The 13,751-nt window shown below is 41.0% G+C and overlaps 1 protein-coding gene across 1 annotated transcript in view; it reads left to right on the forward strand.

Moving 5' to 3' along the window:
- Positions 1-1,730: 1,730 nt before the first annotated feature.
- Positions 1,731-13,751, forward strand: part of dchs1b (dachsous cadherin-related 1b) — a gene marked incomplete at its 3' end in the record, with an annotated part of 78,758 nt that continues 66,737 nt past the window's right edge. Inside the window, exon 1 of the mRNA XM_079237540.1 lies at positions 1,731-2,147. The remainder of the gene's footprint in view (positions 2,148-13,751) is intronic.

Raw genomic sequence — 13,751 nt, forward strand, 5'->3', positions numbered from 1 at the left:
CATTTTGTGGGACCTTACATTTACATGTATGGTTTGGTTGGACCTTACATTTTGTTTAGATTTTTTTTACTTTGTCTCTTGTCTGCACCTTACCCTCTTTTCTGCTGTAATCCTGAAATTTCCCCACTGCATGACTACTAAAGGAATATCTAATCTAATTTAACTGCACTTGTTGCTCGTCTGGGATTTTAATTAAAATGTAGTTAGTTTACGAGGTACCACATTACCTAATACTGATTCTATCTCGAAGTGACCACTGTCACAAATTATGAGGAAACAGGGACGTTATGTTTGCTTGTCTTTAACAGATCATGACGTTCTCCATTCACGACTAACCAAACAGTCTTTTATGTCTCCTGCAGAGCTAAGTGAGCCTGAATGCATAAGCATGGTCACCATGTCATGGTCAATGTGGGTAAATGTAGACACTTACTGGTGAAAGTGTAAATGCACCATTCCCCTCCGCTGACTGCAATATTATCGGGCACGTGCTCTCCCAAAGCATGAAGGGATGGATTGATTGTTGTCCTTGGCAACCGCCTCCAGCCTCCAGCCTCCAGCCTCCACCCACAGACCCCTCCCCATGTTCACACCTCCCTCCTCCACACCGCCTCCTCTGCTCCGCTCCAATGATGCAGGTGGAGGCTTGACCTAAAATCTGGGGTGATGAATGACTACCATCTTGCTGATGCTAGCAGTCATAGGTGTGTGTCTCTGAACCTCAACGCAGCCTGCTCTGCTGCTTCCTCTCCGAGAATATAGCGGTAGAATTTTACATTCACATATCTAAAACTTAATTAATTCAAATTCAACGATAAGGCTACTCTAATACATCTGTATTTAATAAAAGTTTCCAACACGTGTGAAAATTAATTATATAGGCATGTGTTGTAAATGTACTGGTTATAAACTCTTGATTGAACAGTAGAGTAGAGTAATTCCTCACAGATTTCATGAAGCATTATACCATGTGATTTGCTTTTAATAGCAACCGCTTACTTAAACTTGAAATTTGAATATTTACATACAGATCTGTATAAAAATACATAATAATTAAACAATTATAACAAAAGTAGTATAAGCCTCTCATCCGAAATGCAGGCTATCATTATGCTATTTTCTTATGATTCTTCAGTAGTTATACAATATTTGTGGTGGTTGCGGCATCTTGTTCGATGTCAGCACTGTTGCCGTTGTTTGCGCTGTTAGCTGCTGGCTCAGCCTACATGTTCTCTAACAACCATTGAGAATGGGAGGTTTTGAAACGTGTGTGGTATCCTTCTAAATGACATCATACAATTAAGTCCCCAAGAATACGAAATATAAATTACGCTGTTAATGACTCATTTCCAGTCACAATGTACGATGCTGAGCTAAACTCCTATTTTGATGGGGAACGGCACCTCTTTTGTTTCAAAGACTACTTCCAGTGAGCGGAGCTGGGGGGCACCAAAGGCTGCTCTCCAATCTCCTCTCTCCACTGTGCTCTACAGCCTCCCTCTCCTCTGTCCTCCCTTTTGTGTAGCTCCCCGAATAAATTAGCAACCCCAGTCGGTAATGGGAGGAGAGTAGGGGGGCTGGGCCTTGTGGCGGAGGAGTTGGCTTTCAGTCGGTGAGGTGCACGGTGCCTTGAAGCGGCTCCGTTTTAGCGCATACACACACTCACACGCGCGCGCACACACGCACAGTGTCTGGCTGACTGGATGCTGAGAGAGAGAAAACGAGGAGAGAAACGTTTAAGATCAACGAGAGAAAAGAGCATTGCAGGGCCACAGACGGCTCCTTTCTTCTGCAGACGGCAAAGAAGCCGTAGAGCTCTGCAGCTGATCCAAACGCGCTCACCTGACACGGGGACGGAGACGGAGAAAAGACCTTTCACTGGAGGAGTAAACCAACCTACCGCTCTACCAGATTAGAACATCTGTGGAATTGGCTCAACTGTCATTTTTTTGTGGATATAAAAAAAAAAGAAGAAGAAGGAAAAAAAAAGAAAGCCCGGTCCAGCTGGCCAGCACGGCTCCATTCAAGATTCTGTCCTGGAGGGTTGTCTGCCGTTGAGGGGCAATTGGAGACCGTTTGCATACTAATCCGTTTTGGAGGGGATATCCAGAGCATACATCCAGAGCTGCGGAGTGGGTCAGATGAATGTAAGTGACAGCTCCTTTATTCTCATCCTCTCTGTTCACTAATGCATCTCATCAGTAAGGGACGAAGGTAGAGAAATTAGCTCTTCTGGCTTCTGGTTCTCCGTATAAAGGGGTGCACCCTGCATCTGCACCTTGCATGGCTGAGGTGGTAGCTGGTCCCGGCTGTGCTGAGATACGGGGAGACCATGCTAGAGGGGCGACAATAGTAGGCTATTATACGAGACCAATGGGTCATTCTGATGCAGCTGCCTCATATTGATTATTGATCTCCATCCACAGCCAAACCATGAACAGCCAGGTTGGAAAAAGAGAAAAGAGTGGAATCCCTTTCAATATATGCTAAACATGAAAGGGAGGTTACACTAGTAGGCCAGCTTCTTATGTCTTATGGGACTATTTGATGATAGTAAGTCAGTGGTTTCCTCCTCACGGTTTTCAGCTTAGAACAAATACACTTTGTTTTGGAGGTACCAAACCACTTAAAACTCCATGAAGTGCACAAAGTGGGCCAGCACATTTTGGACTATTTCCTGAAGAGACCCACTGATGTGACAGAGAAGAGATTTAAGAAGACTGTGAGGCGTCACCAGTGGAGAGAATTTGAAGTAGCCCCCTGTTCCATTAGCTACAGCAGAGCATATGCTCTGTTGATGATGGGGTGGTTCCAGTTTTTTTTGTATGATTATGGAAACAGAACCATAAAAACGCAGAGGGACTCGCAGTAGACAATAAAAACTGTATAACACGTTAAACAAAAAATAACAAGTCCAAGAGGATGTCAGGTAGTTTTAATATCCAGCAAATACAATCTGACACAATTTCAATCTTTTTAAACATTAAGTGTATTTATAGCCGCAAGTTCTGTCTATATATGTTTACATGGTCAAAAGCTAAAAATGGGAACCCTGGGGCATATTTAAGTTCCCAACCACAATAGTTATTCCAGTCATATCTGGTGTCTGCTGGCATCCACAGCTCCTGGTTTTCAGCTCTAAGGAGGGATACGGATCTTTGCATTATTACACTATCCACTTACATGGTCTCATGTGCTCCAGCTCTGCAGCATACTGGCCTCAGCCTCTGGTCCACACACAACCAGTAACAGTTTGCTTTCTTGCAGAGCGACGAGGCGTGTAGCAAGACATTTTCTAACAGGAACCATATGGATCTTTTGTTGGTGCGGCTGCATGGGGTAGAGCCTACTGTATGTTTTTTTTCCAAATCAGCTGCTTAGAGGAGTTCATATACAGGAGCAATTTACAATAGTGGCAATAAAGCATATTATTCTAGAGAGTTAGTTATATATACATTTTGGCCATCATAAAGAAGATTTATGATGGATAAAATTATGAAAGGAAAGTTTGCAAATTTGGGCCTAGACGATCATTTAGTGTGTTCTTGAGGTGGCAACTGCGGTGTACACTTAAATATGTTTTTAATTCATCCTTTTATTTATTCTCAATTAATTTACAAAGAAGAGCTGTAAAAATGTATGTCACTCCCATTACTTCCTGTCTCTCTAACACGGTCTATAACAAGCGAAGCGAGTCAAGGCAGAGAGGTCTACTCATTCAGTTAAGTGTCAAGTCTTTCTGTAGAGCTTATCAACAAAGTAAACAGTCAGCTGTTTAGCTTGCACTTTACGTTGTTCTGTTCAACTGGATGGATGGTGGTAACTCCGCCAGGGTCGGGGGATTCTCATCAGGGGTGTGTTCAGAATACATGCACTCCAGAGACAACAGCATCTGCTGGAAGACTTTATATTACATTTTGGGGGGGAGGTGACTGAACAGCAACCACAACCCTCCAACCCCCATTCCTTTAATTGTATATGGGATTATGTGGGGGACATGTTGGCAGCAATGGGACATTTAACTTGGCTTGGTTTCTGCATCTTATTCTACTACTTGTAATCATGCTGACATACACATCAATATTGATAAATCTCTGTTCAAATCAAAGTTGCCTTTTCTCAAGATTAAATATATTAGCACCCCCCGCAGCCTTTAGGTTTTTGTTTTGTTTACTCTGATGGAATTACTTTAAGGAATGTCCAAGTCGAGGCTTTATTCTTCTGAAAATCTCAAGTAATCTTGCGAGTTTACTTTAAACTCTGGAGATATACAGTGTAATCAAACTGCTCAATCGCCATCCACATCGACACTGAAACCCTGCTTGTACCCACATAAGAAAAAGTCATCTTTTTGAGTCAAGTTTCATTATATGCATGCTTATATATATATATATATATATATATATATATATATATATATATATATATATATATATAATATATATATATATATATATATATATATATATATATATATATATATATATATATATATATATATATATATATATGATGCTATAACCCTGACGTGTGAAGTGTTAATTAAGAATACAAAGTCACCACGCGTTCCATATTGCAGAGAAAACTGTAGAGAATGAATGGTTTTGTGTAATATTTGTTTCAGCTTCTCAACTCAAATCATGGAGTGCTGCCAGCACAGAAAGAGAGTGAGGGGAAAAAACAGAAAGCATCTTCCCACCCAAATGTTGCAGCTCAAACAAAAATCTGTCTAATTGTATTCCAGAACGGTTTTGTTTCCCGGGTTTTGTTTTCTGTGCATGGGAAATCTGAGTACAAATATGGGATAGCGACGCAGAGGGTCTGTGTTGGTGTCTTTGTTTACCTCTCAGACCACCGTTTTTAGACATAACATGAATCAAAGACTCAATTTTGAGGGGATTTCATGTAATTTATGTTTATTAGGCAGCATGTGAACTTTAACCAGTGTTTAGCTGCAGTATTGTGGTGGAGGATCTTTGGTTTCCTTGAAAGCCACTTCTGATTGCATCTGCCATTCACAGCAGAGCCAGGCAGTTATTAATAGCTTTGGTAGTAGAGTCATAAAGTAAGATTCCCATTGATAAGGAATTCCCTTTGCTGATTGCTCTACATTTCATTAACTTTACCCTCTGGGTCTATTGGTTGCCGTGGCAACTACAATCGCCAAGTCTGCCATCTTGCTGTGATTAAAATCGAGAAATTGAATTAAACTATTGTACAATTTGAGCTGTGTGTGTGCTTACATGCAGAGAAAGTGGTTCCCAAATTCACATTGGAATTGAAATAGGGCTGTATCAGGCCGGTTATAATGAGCTTTCCTTTAACTATATCGATGCCGTCGTGGAATTTGAGTATCAAAGATAGAACAAAGCATCAGGCGGTAATTTCATAACTTAATTTAAGCCACCCAGTTCGTCAGTTACCATCCTTGCTTGTTTAATTTGTATTCTTGCTGCTGCAGTTTTGGGAGATTACGTTTGAATTATGAAGTACCAGTTAATACTTTGCAATGCGGGATCATAGAAAAGTGTTTGTAATACATAATCTCACATACACAATCGTCATAGGTCATCTTGTAGCTTGACTTGAGGCTTATCTTCTTACAGTGTACTGTGGTCTTCCCACCGGGGAAATACGTATCTTACAGTATGAAGTCCCATCTAGCTGCGGCTCTGGAGAAGATATTACTGTATGACTTCCTCAACCAATCAAAGGAAGTGACTGGACTCTCCCGTCAGACACAGAATGATTGACTAGCTGGAGTTTTCAGATGCTGCAGTTCCATTTTTGTTTGTTCCGAGGCCCAGTTATGAAGTAACAGCGATCATTCATGTCAGGTGAAAGGGAAGGACTTCAGACACTGGCAAACATTTTTAAATCTTTACAATGCAGAACAGTAGGTGCTGTCTGCAAGGCTATGGGAAGACTGCTTTGGGACTAGTTCCACTGTCCTTCCAAAATACCAAGTTTCAAACCTCTCAACTTGCTACATTATAATCTCCAAATTTGACAAAACTGGTGAGCGTAGCAAGAACAGGCCTTTAGATTCAGATCTGGGAAAATGACTGCTGGAAATTAGTTGTTATATTCCTGGAGGAAGCTGCAGATGGAAGTCCTCTAAAGCTTGGTGTTGTCTCGAGTTTCCCCATCCTGCGCTTCTCTGCCGTGGGTTGGAACAGTGACACTGGCTCCCGAGTGCCAAAGTGTGGCTAGATCGTTTGAATTCTGTGTTTCTCGTAGTTGCAGTAGATGGATGGAAGAAGTGAGTTTGCTTCTGCATGAATGTACGCACGTGAGCAAGTGTGTGGCCTTTGGATAGACCTGTGTCTGGGGTGCAACTAATGACTATATTTCATTAAATTCAATTTATTTTGTGTAGCTCAAAATAACAAATTACAAATTAGCCTCAGAGGGCCATACAACATCATCTATCCCTGGACCTCACCTTCAGGAAAAAAATCACCCCAAAAAGACTCTTCAACAGAAAAAGAGAAGAAACCTTCGGGGGAGCAACAGAGGAGGATTCCTCTATCAGGATGGACTGAAGTACAATAGACGTCATGTGTACAGAATGAACAACATAAAAGAGTAACAGAACCTGTGAGTCGAGAAAGCACAAAGACTCCGGTGAAGAAGCAAAGTTCGTAATGCGCATTAATGGTGCATGAATTCATACAGAAGGAAATATCATCAGTCAATCTATCAATTACCTTTTTGACTTAAAGATGAACTTTTTACTTTTTTTAAAATATATGAATCAGCAGGTGAATGCCCTTTTTGCTCTAACATGTTTTAATTGTTGTTGATCAATTTTATGTCTATCCACTAATTGATACATTTACCAGCTGTTACCGGCAGAGACCTTCCTTCTCAGATCTCTTTATCGATTCTTCCCCACTAAGGGGATGACTAATGCAGGCAAGTGTGTGCAGTATATGCACACATGTTTCTGAATGAAATGATGTATTAATTTCATTAGTCACATGAAGAGATGAATGTGGGAATTGCTCTGAGCAAAGATGAATAAAATGTGGTAACTGCTGCCCATCTGGGTTTATGATGGATGAGAAGTGTCTAAGCTCTGAGGCAAGAACAGAGAGCGGTAGAGAGAGCCTGTCTGTGTTGAGTCTCATGTGTTTTTAATGAAGTAAGTGAGATGATCTGAGCTTCTGGTACATCAAACATTTGCACCAAGCAGAGCACTGCATGTAGGGCACCGCAGCTCAGGTAGTGATAGTGTTATGCAAGTTAAGGGATTCAGAGACTGGATATGTTTGAGTGGAGTGAGACAAAAGAGGGCAAAAGAAAAAGTTGTCTTGAAAAGAAATGCTTTAGGAAGATCAAAAATGTTATGTTGTGCCATTGATTCAGAGCGAGAGCGATCAGTCCTGAAGTACATTTATTCATTTGGAGCCTCAAAACCCATCAATCACATGATTTCATTGCATCATTATTAACTGATGAGTATTGATGTCTGTTTAACTCTGTAGAGCAAATGAAAACAAAGACAGGCAGACTTAATTCCCAGGCTTACCACAATAAATATAATGGAGTAACATGATACAAAGGCATATTCTTGGAGAACAGCTGTTGGTGCGCCACTAACCCGAGAGTTGATGGAGAATTTATTTGCTAATAAGATAAGTCATGTCACATATTTTGAGCTACAGATGAGTAATTATGGATTTTGATAGTTTTCAGACACGTCAACCAAAGAAGAACCAAAGTCCAAGCTCCTCCCAGTGAAATTAATTCTGTAGCATTTCTCTGAGGAAGATACCACCCTACACATGCTTTGCTCTGTTAGCTGGCAAACTCCTCAACACAACCTTTTATCACTTTGATTAATGTTTGTGTTTTCTGATACAATAACATAACCTCATACGACTTTCTGCCTTAGGCCATGCCACTGATTATTTCATCGGGTGGAGTGTGGAAAAAGATTAAAGTGTGTCCTTGCATGTGTGTGTGTGTGTGGTGTGTGTGTGGTGTGTGTGTGTGTGTGTGTGTGTGTGTGTAGGTGTGTGTGTGTGTGTGTGTGTGTGTGCGTGTGTGTGTGTGAGAGAGTGTGTGTGTTTAAGTTACAAGATGGGTCTTCGGTTTCCCTTCTCCTGATCCTGTTTTGGCTATCAGCTGAGTGTTTTGACTTTTAACTTTTCCCCTGTTCGCTCATTAACAAATGCTGATTATTCTGGTATAATACAGTGTGTTTGTGTGTTCATGTATTCATCACATTGTGGGGACTGAAGTCTGGAGAGTAAAGGTCGGGGTTAGGCAATTAAGTTTAGAATGACCCCACATGGAATTAAAGTAAGTTAAGTGTATGTGGGCATCAGCACTACACAATCATACCCATAATTCAAACAAATGATTTGGCAAATATTACGAACACAATTTTAATCTCTCCACCACAAACACAACTCCAGCGTGGTGAGTGTTTATTTGTATTGCATTCACATCATATTAATATCTGAATGTAATGATTGCCATGTATACACAGACTACACTTAACATACTCACACTGTCTAATAATACTCTACTTATACTTACTAAAAAAACACCTAAATAACTAATACATAACAAAACTGTGTGTGTGCAATGCATACTACAGGTTTGTAGCACAATGTGCAGCCAAATTAAGCCTTAAGTGCTTGTTTGTGCATTTTAAAGTATTCAATTTAACAATGATGTTTCATTTCTTCCAGTCAGTGGTCTGCTTTTCACAGACAATTGAAGTGCCATTCTCCTCTCAGATGGACCTCAAAAGGCAAATCATGAGTAGAGAAATAGTTTCAGCCACTGTCAGGGTATTTATCTCAGTTTCACCAATGAGGTAATGATGTTTGACAGAGAGTCATGGACTGGGTTTGGCTCGAAATCTTGTGCTGTTGGGATATTAAACATACTCCGATGGGGAGAAGCGATGATGTCAGCTGCTCCTTCACCTTTAGGAATATCCCGCCGTGCCGTTTTTTTTGTTTTTTGTTTTTAGCCTGCTGACCATGTCAGCCCATTCTTTGCTTTGTATTAATATCAATTATTTGAATTTCCACCCACTTTCTCCATTTATCTTTTAAAATGAGGAGCTACACACACACACACACGCACACACACACAGAGAAGCAAACTCACTGCACATTTACTTGGCAGTGCGGCCTTGAAGGTTGAGGGGTAAGTGAATCACCTCCGGCTGTGTTTTCACTTGCTCCTTGGCTTCACTGACGGGCCAGAGGGTACATTATTTATGTGGGTGCGTGTTAAGCTGCATGCATGTGTGTGATTCAGCACTCACTCAAAAATATGGTTAACTTCTTCTTCTTGTGTCTGTCTCTGTCACCGTGGCAATGTAATTTTTTTTTTTTAAGGAAACCTCATTCAGAATGAAACTTTTTTCTGTATCTCTAGTTCCACTTCTTCCTCTGTTCCTTCCATCTCTGAATGTGTCGTTCTCTTTCTCCTTCTTGCCTGTCGGGCATTCAAATCTAGGACGTTTTGTCACAGGGGAGCGAGTGCAGTTTGTAAGTGTGTGTGACTGTATTCCAGCTTGACATCTTCTGTGTGGGTAAATAAACAAATCTGAGTCATCACACCAGCTTTGAGTTGTCATGCTGCTGCTGCAGAGTCTTCTGCAGTTATTTTTCACCAACTATTATCCCTATGGAGTTAAGTAAGTATGTTAGTGGAGAGATGCAAAGATATAAGTTTAACATGCCTATTTTATGGTTTTGACGCAGCAGCAGAGTGAATTGAGACTGATTTGATAACGTCAACCATACATGACTTGTCATAGTGCTACACGGCAGAATACATGAGTCAAATATGTCTCAATACCTGTTGATGGTTTTCATGCTGGGAAAGATTGGGATGCAATATACCAAGAATGATTTTATTGAATAATATCTTAAACATTGCTGACCCCAAGATGAGGACACATAATGTTCCACCAAGTCTGCTTCTTTTTAAACCTAATTTCCATCCAAATGAGAGCATGCAGCTAAACCAAGAAAAACACATCTCATTCTCCAAATACCTTTGAAATGAAAAAAGAAAAAAAACACATGCAAGCAACATTCACTTCCTTAATCAGAGTATAAGACTCCTATCTCTAAAAGAACTGCAATATGAAAACACAGTGTGGACTTGAGCCTCAAAGTCTCAGTGGGCTCCTGGCACAGAGGCTCGCTCTCTCTGTGAACTGACTAGTCTCTGCGATGACGTAGTCCACCCTCTGCAGACCCACTGATGTCACTGACATGGACATTTATGTAGGAAATAAGTAATAAAATAAAACTCCAGAGCAACATTTCATGGATAGAATTAAAAACAAAGGTTTTCAGAGAGTTGAGGTAAACTGGGAACAATGTTCCAGCTTGGTTCCTCGGTACAAGTAGTTTGAAATCACTATACTGACTTAGATAAGATAAATTAAGACACAAATTAAAAGAAAACATGATCAACTGAAATCTGAACCAGCCAATCAATCAGTTATACCGAATGATTTGTCATGTTCCCGTTTGCAGTATGTATCTGTCACTCTGTTTTAGATCAACCAAATAAGCTGCAGCTCAGAGTAACCAAGGAACTGGTCATCACTTCATCATGATTAATTCAAACGTACTCACTTAGATTCTGTCTCCACAAACCAGATACGTAGGTTGGCTTTCACAGGTTGTGAGAGCTTTTATGGCTGCAGTCTTCCCTTGGGTGAGGTAACCCACTTGTATGATACAGTCCTGAACTCTCTCGCCACATAGTATAATTAATATTAATTTTGCTGTGATGCAGCACATGCATGTATATTTCAGTGTGTGTGTAACTGTCCAGACAGTGGACGTCTGGCTGTCTGAGAGGCTGGAGCTAAGATATACTTAAGATTCTGTTTTGATAGCCTGCTATGGAAATAAATTGAAACTGATATCCACCTTTAGTGTAGTCTGGAATGGAGGAAAAAGTAAAAGTGGAACTGAGGAAGCATAGGTATATATGCATAGAAGGGGACTTAAATACACACACACACACACACACACACACACACACACACACACACACACACACACACACACACACACACACACACACACACACACACACATTAATGCTCAGTGCTGAGACAGCTGAGTTGGTGGCAGCTGGGTTTGGTATTGAGACGTCTATAACCTTTATATCTTTCTATATCCAGAAATCCGGGGAAAGGCGACTCAAAGAGGAGACAGGGGTCATAGTTGTCGTTCCCTAAACACACACAAACACACAACCCAAATTACATGAATACTGAGAAGCAAAGCATTCCTTCATCCTCTACCCCCCCACCGGACTCTCAACCCTCCCTCCCTTTCCTCACAAAGCTTTTTTACCGCTTTAGCCTGTTTCACCACAACCAGGTCTAACCTTTCATTCTCAGTCATTTTGAGTGTTGATGTTGTTCTAGCCACCCTGTAATTGTACACTTGTTGAGAAAGGGTTTTTTACACTTTAAAATGGCACCAAAACTACAGACATATAGTATCATAACACCATGTATTGCACATGCTTGACATGGATTGCAAAAAAAAGATTTAGCCAAATGAGCTACATCTGATTTTTGCATTTGGAAATTTGATTTTTGCTTTGAAAAGGAAAGGTTGTGTACAGTGTCTGTTTTTAAGGCAGCCACACTGTATTTCTGATCTCAACTTGTATATTTCACTTTGACAGCCTTTTCCTTTATTCATTCCCCTGTCTGACTTCACTGTCAATCACAGGACCTTGCCAATGTTTGTTGTGGGTGGCACAGAAACAGTTTCAGGGCTCAATGAGTTGCTGCCAACTATCAACATCCAATGCCAGACCTCTCAACTACTGAGGAACTAACTGAATGCAATTCCATCAAAGCACAAGAAACATGGCTGAGATAGAGGCAGTATTGAGTGGTCATTTTTTTACTTGGAACTTTGTGACTTTTGGTCCTATTTAGCTTGGCCCACTGGTAGCTATGGCGTGCCCTACTAGATCTGCTAAGTCCATTAGAGGGGACGGACGGAGGGAAGGAGGAGGGACAGACATGGGAGGGATAGGGAGATAGTGAGGCCTGTTTAGAATTGACACTGCATAAGGAAAAACCTATTCCTCACAACTGAGATGCTACAGTGTGAACACGCTCACGCACATCCTCAAACATATACTGTAGTACTTTAAATGGCTATATCCTATAGAAAACAGTATGGTTTTCTATTATATGGCAACAGCACTTAAGAGTGGAGGCCCATGTATTTGAGGCTTTGAGGCTAGCACACACCAGAAGCAGATTATGGGGTCGCAATGCCAGATAGAATGTGGCTGAGACTGCATGGAGCCCTCCAGGTCTGCCCTGTCTGTCAATGTGGTCGCACAGAGATGATGTCACCGCTCGCGTGCACATGTGTCGTGCAGGCGTACAGAGACAGACGCACAAAGACTCATGCAGATAGACGGGCGGTTGAAGCTTGTTCTTTGTTGTATTTTATTTGTGCTTTTTAAATTAAATTAAAGATACTCTAATTCATATAAACTATTAGAAACGTAATTTATTGTAACTAGCATACTATTATAAAGAGTGCCACTAGAGGGAGTGAATCAGGTTGTCTTTCCCACTGGCCAGCTGCTCTGCCAGTAGCCTTTTTGCATGAGCTATATTTCATCCCTTGTTCTCTTTATCCCTCATCAGCTTGTGTTTTTTTTTTTACTGTAAACACGAGTGTATTGCAGCATACATCAAAAGGGAGATGATGTCATGCACCAACCGCTCACTGACAGTGACAGATTGCCGCCATGTGATTTGTTCATCAATATAACCTTTCATTGACACTGTGGGAGAGAGGACGTAAAAAGATTTGCATGCACACCGCACATCCTGGAATACTCCCTTTCTGACTTTGTTTTTCAACCATCAGTTTCTCCTACACAGCTCAGTGGTCCCGAAAGACAATAAGGCAGTCAGGCCAACGCAAACTGTAATCACCCCTCAGAATGTTACTTGTCCTATATTGAGTATTTTCTTCTCTTTTATTCTTTTTTGTCCTCCCTGGTGTCCTCAAAAGGCTGCATTATGGTAATTTGAGATATCGTGGGTTCATCCCATCACAGCGGGGACCCCAAAGGCTCTGACTCTGAGCTACCCTCCCAGCAGCAGAAAGGTTTCTTTTCATCATCACACCCCTACTTGTCTTCGTGCAACCGCCACTTTTTTCTTCTTCTATTTTCCTCCTTATTGAAGACAGACAGTCCTATAAACACAAACACTCCAAAAGAAAGGCGGGTACGCTTGCTCAGCTCAACTCAGCTTGCTCCTTTGCGTAGGAGTGAAGCAACTGTCCAGAGCAGCCGTCTGGACCAGATGTAGAGATCAGTGACCGCACCAGCGGAACCAGTATCAGTGTCTCTCTCCCTGTCCCACTGGAGCTATAGCCTTTAATAATCTCTTTTCCTTGGAGGCCTCGTAAACTACCTCAGGAGGTCAGTGTCGATAGAAAGACTGGTGGGATGGATGACTGCAGGAGGATTAATTAGATATTAAATAATGTTTTTTATTTGCTCTATATATTATGTAAAAATATTCAGGAGCCTTGTGAATCTGACATTAATTAGAGAGTTGTATTCGCTCAATAACATGTGTAATGATTTAGGTTATTCATGCAGGGAGAAGTTTGTTCTACCCTAAACGTGGACTGAAGCCAAGATTAGAAACTAAAAAAGAAATTCATCATATTAAGCGACAAGACAAGCAAATATTTCAC

The sequence above is a fragment of the Taurulus bubalis genome (genome assembly GCF_910589615.1).
Source record: "Taurulus bubalis genome assembly, chromosome: 2".
Classification (NCBI taxonomy): domain Eukaryota; kingdom Metazoa; phylum Chordata; class Actinopteri; order Perciformes; family Cottidae; genus Taurulus; species Taurulus bubalis.